Source organism: Salvelinus alpinus, chromosome 1, assembly GCF_045679555.1.
Source record: "Salvelinus alpinus chromosome 1, SLU_Salpinus.1, whole genome shotgun sequence".
Taxonomy (NCBI): domain Eukaryota; kingdom Metazoa; phylum Chordata; class Actinopteri; order Salmoniformes; family Salmonidae; genus Salvelinus; species Salvelinus alpinus.
Window position 1 is genome coordinate 113,598,953 of NC_092086.1, and position 7,924 is coordinate 113,606,876.

Consider the following 7,924-nt stretch of genomic DNA (forward strand, 5'->3'; position numbering starts at 1 on the left):
AAACACAACTATCGTTTTTTTTTAAGGATGAGTTTAAGGATCAGTAATATCGACGGTGCCTTCATGGTTGACAATGAGGCCATCTACGACATCTGCCGTAGAAACCTGGACATTGAGCGCCCCTCTTACACCAACCTCAACAGGCTCATCAGCCAGATTGTCTGTTGATCCATCCTGTTCTGATCTAATGAGAAGGAAGGAGGATTTCCTACGGCCTAGATTCGAGGCCTTTCCCGGTCATGAAGGACGAAGCTAGGCCGCTCTTGGTTCTCATTGGCGAAGACTAAACTCAAGTTCGGGGTTATACAGTGCTTGAGTATTTCCACATTTTGTTACGTTACAGCCTTATTCTAAAAATGATTTTAAATTGATTTCTTTCTTCATAAGTCTACACAAGACTCCATAGCAAAGCAAAAACAGGTTTTCAGACATTTCAAATCAAAGTATTTTTGTCACATGCGCCGAATACAACAGATGTAGACTTTAGAGTGAAATGCTTACTTACAGGCTCTAACCAACAGTGCAATTTCAACAACAACAAAAATAATAATAATTTGGTATTAGGTGAACAATAGATAAGTAAAGAAATAAAAACAACAGTAAAAAGACAGTGAAAAATAACAGTAGAGAGGCTATAAACAGTAGCAAGGCTACATACAGACACCGGTTAGTCGGGCTGATTGAGGTAGTATGTACATGTAGATGTGGTTAAAGTGACTATGAATATATGATAACCAGAGAGTAGCAGTAGCGTAAAAGAGGGGTTGGCGGGTGGCGGGACACAATGCAGATAGCCCAGTTAGCCAATGTGCAGGAGCACTGGTTGGTTGGGCTAATTGAGGTAGTATGTACATGAATGTATAGTTAAAGTGACTATGCATACAGTTGAAGTCGGAGGTTTATATACACCTAAGCCAAATAAATACATTTAAACTCAGTTTTTCACAATTCCTGACATTTAATCCTAGTAAAAAGTCCCTGTCTTAGGTCAGTTAGGATCACCACTTAATTTTAAGAATGTGAAATATCAGAATAATAGTAGAGAGAATGATTTATTTCAGCTTTTTTTCTTTCATCACATTCCCAGTGGGTCAGAAGTTTACATACTGTACAATCAATTAGTATTTGGTAGCATTGCCTTTAAATTGTTTAACTTGGGTCAAACATTTCAGGAAGCCTTCCACAAGCTTCCCACAATAAGTTGGGTGAATTTTGGCCCATTCCTCCTGACAGAGCTGGTGTAACTGAGTCAGGTTTGCAGGCCTCTTTGCTCGCACACGCTTTTTCAGTTCTGCCCAGAAATGTTCTATAGGATTGAGGTCAGGGCTTTGTGATGGCCACTCCAATACCTTGACTTTGTTCTTCTTAAGCCATTTTGCCACGACTTTGGAAGTATGCTTGGGGTCATTGTCCATTTGGAAGACCCATTTGCGACCAAGCTTTAACTTCCTGACTGATGTCTTGAGATGTTGCTTCAATATATCCACATAATTTTCCTCCATTTTGTGAAGTGCACCAGTTCCTCCTGCAGCAAAGCACCCCCACAACATGATGCTGCCACCCCCCTGCTTCACGGTTGCGATGGTGTTCTTCGACTTGCAAGCCTACCCCTTTTTCCTCCAAACATAACGATGGTCATGATGGCCAAACAGTTCTATTTTTGTTTCACCAGACCAGAGAACGTTTTTCCAAAAAGTGCAATCTTTGTCCCTGTGTGCAGTTGCAAACTGTAGTCTGGCTTTTTTTATTCTGGTTTTGGAGCAGTGGCTTCTTCCTTGATGAGCGGCCTTTCAGGTTATTCTGAGGTCTTGGCTGATTTCTTTTGATTTCCCCATGATGTCAAGCAAAGAGGCACTGTTTGAAGGTAGGCCTTGAAATACATATACAGGTACACCTCCAATTGACTCAAATGATGTCAATTAGCCTATCAGAACATCTAAAGCCATGACATAATTTTCTGGAATTTTCCAAGCTGTTTAAAGGCACAGTCAACTTAGTGTATGTAAACTTCTGACCCACTGGAATTGTGATACAGTGAATTATAAGTGAAATAATCTGTCTGTTAACAATTGTTGGAAAAATTACTTGTGTCATGCACAAAGTAGATGTCCTAACCGACTTGCCAAAACTATAGTTTGTTAATTAACAAGAAATTTGTGGAGTGGTTGAAAAACAAATTTTAATGATACCAACCTAAGTGTATGTAAACTTCCGACTTCAACTGTATATATGGAGACTATGGAAGTCGTTTTGAATTTACTATAATATACAGGACAGAAAGAAATCAGACCACTTTCCCTTTTCCACATTTTGTTACGGTTACTGCCTTATTCTAAAAGGGATGACATCATTTTTCAATCTACACACAATACCCCATAACGACAAAGCGGATAAAATAATATTTTTTTTGCAAATGTATTAAAAACAGAAATAACATATTTACATAAGTATTCAGACCCTTTGCTATGAGACTCAAAATCCTTGAGATGTGTCTACAATTGGATTGGAGTCCACCTGTGGTAAATTCAATTGATTGGACATGATTTGGAAAGGCACACACCTGTCTATATAAAAAGGTCACACAGTTGACAGTGCATGTCAGCGCAAAGACCAAGCCATGACGTCACATGAATTGTCTGTTAGAGCAAGGAGACATGATTGTGTCAAGGCACAGATCTGGGGAAGGGTACCAAAACATTTCTGCAGCATTGATGGTTCCCAAAAACACAGTGGCCTCCATCATTCTTAAATGGGAGAAGTATGAAACCACCAAGACTCTTCCTAGAGCTGGCCGCCCGGCCAAACTGAGCAATCGGGGGAGAAGGGCCTTGGTCAGGGAGGTGACCAAGAACCCGATGGTCTCTGACAGAGTTCCAGAGTTCCTCTGTGGAAATGGGAGAGCCTTCCAGAAGGACAACCATCTCTGCACCACTCCACCAATCAGGCCTTTATGGTAGAGGCCAGACGGAAGCCACTCCTCAGTAAAAAAGCACATGACAGCCCGCTTGGAGTTTGCTTAAAAGGCACCTAAAGGACTCTCAGACCATGAGAAACAAGATTCTCTGGTCTGATGAAACCAAGATTGAACTCTTTGGCCTGAATGCGAAGCGTCACGTCTGGAGGAAACCTGGCACCATCCCTACATTGAAGCATGGTGGTGGCAGCATCATGTTGTGGGGATGTTTTTCAGCGGCAGGAACTGGGAGACTAGTCAGAATCGAGGGAAAGATGAACGGAGCAAAGTAAATAGAGATCCTTGATGAAAACCTGCTCCAGAGTGCTCAGGACCTCAGACTGGAGCGAAGGTTCAACTTTCTACAGGACAACAACCTTAAGCACACAGCCAAGACAACGCAGGAGTGGCATCGGGACAAGTCTCTGAATGTCCTTGAGTGGCCCAGCCAGTGGCCTGAATTGAACCCGATCAAACATCTCTGGAGAGACCTGAAAATAGCTGTGCAGCAACGCTCCCCATCCAACCTGACAGAGCTTAAGAGGATCTGCAGTGAAGAATGGGAGAAACTCCCCAAATACAGGTGTGCCAAGCTTGTAGCATCATACCCAAGAACACTCAATGCTGTAATCGCTGCCAAAGGTGCTTCAACAAAATACTGAGTAAAAGGTCTGAATACTTATGTAAATGTGATTTTGAACAGAACAAAAAACATTCGTAAAATAATATGCAACAATTTCAAAAAAACTGTTTTTACCTTGTCATTATGGGGTATTGCATGTACTTTCCGAATGTACATACATCATTTGGAAGCATAAGTTTCTAAGTATCTTAGTTTCAGAGTGATGGTGAGTCCAGTGATTATGAACCACTTCAATTGTACAGGAGGAGGATATGTCCTTCTTAGAAGGAGGATAGGTCCTTCTTAGGAGGAGGATGGGTCCTTCTTAGGAGGAAGATAGGTCCTTCTTAGGAGGAAGATAGGTCCTTCTTAGGAGGAAGATAGGTCCTTCTTAGGAGGAAGATAGGTCCTTCTTAGGAGGAAGATAGGTCCTTCTTAGGAGGAAGATAGGTCCTTCTTAGGAGGAGGATAGGTCCTTCTTAGGAGGAAGATAGGTCCTTCTTAGGAGGAGGATAGGTCCTTCTTAGGAAGAGGATAGGTCCTTCTTAGGAGGAGGATAGGTCCTTCTTAGGAAGAGGATAGGTCCTTCTTAGGAGGAGGATAGGTCCTTCTTAGGAAGAGGATAGGTCCTTCTTAGGAAGAGGATAGGTCCTTCTTAGGAAGAGGATAGGTCCTTCTTAGGAGGAGGATAGGTCCTTCTTAGGAGGAAGATAGGTCCTTCTTAGGAGGAAGATAGGTCCTTCTTAGGAGGAAGATAGGTCCTTCTTAGGAGAAAGATAGGTCCTTCTTAGGAGGAAGATAGGTCCTTCTTAGGAGGAAGATAGGTCCTTCTTAGGAGGAAGATAGGTCCTTCTTAGGAGGAAGATAGGTCCTTCTTAGGAGGAGGATAGGTCCTTCTTAGCTCTGGTCCAGGGGGTTTATGTGTGGCTCAGCATCAGCAAGCCCTGGAACAGACCTAGATCCTTGTTATCAATGTTGCATAAAGGTGGATTATGACCAGACCTGGGTTCAATTACAGACCTGGGTTTAATTACATGTTTTTTATAATTTTTTGTTATATAGCCCGAATCAACTACTTTCCCTATGAATAGCCTACTATTTGAAAGGATTTTCAAATACTTTTTTCAAAATGCCTGGGTTAAGTACTTGGGAGTGTATTTGATTATTTTCAAGTACTTTCCAAAGTTTATTTCCAAGTACATTCCAATATTCAACTACTTATCTTTTCAAATAAAATATCTAAACGTCTTTGAAAGTAATTGAACTATCCTAAATACACAAGTGTTGGTCACATGTTGGTCACATGTTTGCACAATCGAATAATTTCTTCACAAACTGTCAGAAACCGTCTCAGAGAAGCTCATCTGCGTGTCGTCCTCACCACGGTCTTTGACCCGAATGAAGTTTGGCGTCTTAACCGACTTCAGTGGGAAAAACGCTCACCTTCGACGGCCACTGGCTCGCTGGAGAAGTGTGCTCTTCACCGATGAATCCCAGTTTCAACTGCACCGGGTAGACATGCATGACGTTGTGTGGGCAAGCGGTTTGCTGATGTCAACATTACATACTGCATTACTCACCAGACATGCCACCCATTGAGCATGTTTGGGATGCTCTGGATCGACTAGTATGACAAGTGTGTTTCAGTTCCCGCCAATATCCAGCAACTTCGCACAGCCATTGAGGAGTGGGACAACATTCCACAGTCCACAATCAACAGCCTGGTCAACTCTATGTAAAGGAGATGTGTCACGCTGCATGAAGCAAATAGTGGTCACACCAGATACTGACTGGTTTTCTGATCCACGACCCTATTTTTTTATTGGTAAAGGTATCTGTGACCAACAGATGGTATCTGTATTCCCAGTCATGTGAAATCCATAAATTAGGACCGAATTAATTTATTTCAATGGACCGATTTCATTTTATGAACTGTAACTCGGTAAAATCTTTGAAATTGTTGTATGTTGTGTTTACATTTTTGGTTCGGTGTAATATTTGAAAAGAAGTCTGGTTATGACACGTGTTCAATCTGTCATAAAGAATGAATTCACATATTATGAGTGAAATGGAGAACAAGGAAATAAAATGTCTTTCACATCTTCTCCCAATTCGTATTATTTCTAATCTCATCCTCTCTCATTCCCTTTCCTCCGCTACTCGTCCAGGTCCACCAACCAGTTTTCTCCAATCCCACCTACAGTCAATCCACCCTGGCCGGTACACTCATTTAATTCCTCCTCACCTCTTAGTACCCTGCTGCTGAAAACACACACACACACACACACACACACACACACACACACACACACACACACACACACACACACACACACACACACACACACACACACACACACACACACACACACACACACACACACACACACACACACACACACACACACACACACACACACACACACACACACTTCCTCCCCCACCCCCCCCCCCCGACACACACTCCTCTCCGCTTCTCCCTCCCTCCTACCTCAATCTTTGTATCTCTCACGCTCAAGAAATCAATGGGAGGACTCTCAATTAGAGGTCACACGGTGGAGAGCGCCAGCAGAGTTCCAGCCGAGCGCCAACGTCCCCAGCTTTTCAATTACCAGGACGCTCCTGCTGCCCGAGCCGAATCTCACACTTCCCCAAACCCTCCCCCCCCCTCCTCCATCTAACAGCTCATCCCCCCCCATCCAGCCTGGCTGGTCGGGGAGGAGAGCACAGGCCCTGAACTCTCTCTCCGGGGTTATTGGGTCCTGGACATCCAATCTCTCTTGGCTTAATCAACAGCAGTCGAAGTGATTGGGACGCCATGGGTAGAGGATGGGGGTTGGGGGGGGGGATGAGAGGATGGGGGGCTGAGAGGACTGGGTTGGCTTTGATGAAATTATGATGCAAATGTTTTTATCAATTTTTGAAGGAAGGAAGATGTGTTAATGTTGTACTTCAGTAAAAATACAAAAAAATTTGAACAACGGAGCAGGTGGTGTTTTATGATTAGAAATAAAGCAACATTAAACAACCCCCACCCCCCTAATGATAACGAGGCATCTCCCTCACAACCCCCCCCCAAATGATAACGAGGCATCTCCCTCACAACCCCCCCCTAATGATAACGAGGCATCTCCCTCACAACCCCCCCCAAAGGATAACGAGGCACCTCCCTCACAACCCCCACCCCCCCCTAATGAGAACAAGGCATCTCCCTCACAACCCCCCCCCCCCTAATGATGACGAGGCATCGCCCTCACAACCCCCCCCAAATGATAACGAGGCATCTCCCTCACAACCCCCCCCTAATGATAACGAGGCATCTCCCTCACAACCCCCCCCAAAGGATAACGAGGCACCTCCCTCACAACCCCCCCCTAATGATAACGAGGCATCTCCCTCACAACCCCCCCCCTAATGATGACGAGGCAACTCCCTCACAACCCCCCCCAAAGGATAACGAGGCACCTCCCTCACAACCCCCCCTAATGATAACGAGGCACCTCCCTCACAACCCCCCCCTAATGATAACGAGGCATCTCCCTCACAACCCCCCCCAAAGGATAACGAGGCACCGCCCTCACAACCCCCCCCCCAAATGATAACGAGGCATCCCCTCACAACCCCCCCCCCCCAAATGATAACGAGGCATCTCCCTTACAACACTCCCCCCCCAAATGATAACGAGGCTCTCCCTCACAACCCCCCCCCCCAAACAATAACAAGGCACCTCCCTCACAACCCCCCCCAAACGATGACGAGGCATCCCCCTCACAACCCCCCCCAAATGATAACGAGGCATCTCCCTCACAACCCCCCCCCAAATGATAACGAGGCATCTCCCTCACTACCCCCCCAAACGATAACGAGGCATCTCCCTCACAACCCCCCCCCCCCCCCCAAACGATAACGAGGCATCTCCCTCACAACCCCCTCCCAAACGATATCGAGGCATCTCCTTCACAACCCCCCCTAATGATAACGAGGCATCGCCCTCACAACCTCCCCCCCCCAAACGATAACAAGGCATCTCCTTCACAACCCCCCCCCCCCAAACGATAACGAGGCATCTCCCTCACAACCCCCCCCCCAAACGATAACGAGGCATCTCCCTCAAAACCCCCCCAAAAGATAACGACGCATCCCCCTCAAAATTTCCCCAAACGATAACGAGGCATCTCCCTCACAACCCCCCCAAACGATAACGAGGCACCTCCCTCACAACCCCCGCCAAACGATAACGAGGCATCTCCCTCACAACCCCCCCCCAAACGATAACGAGGCATCTCCCTCACAACCCCCCCCCCCCCCAAAACAATGACGAGGCATCTTCCTCACAACCCCCCCCAAAT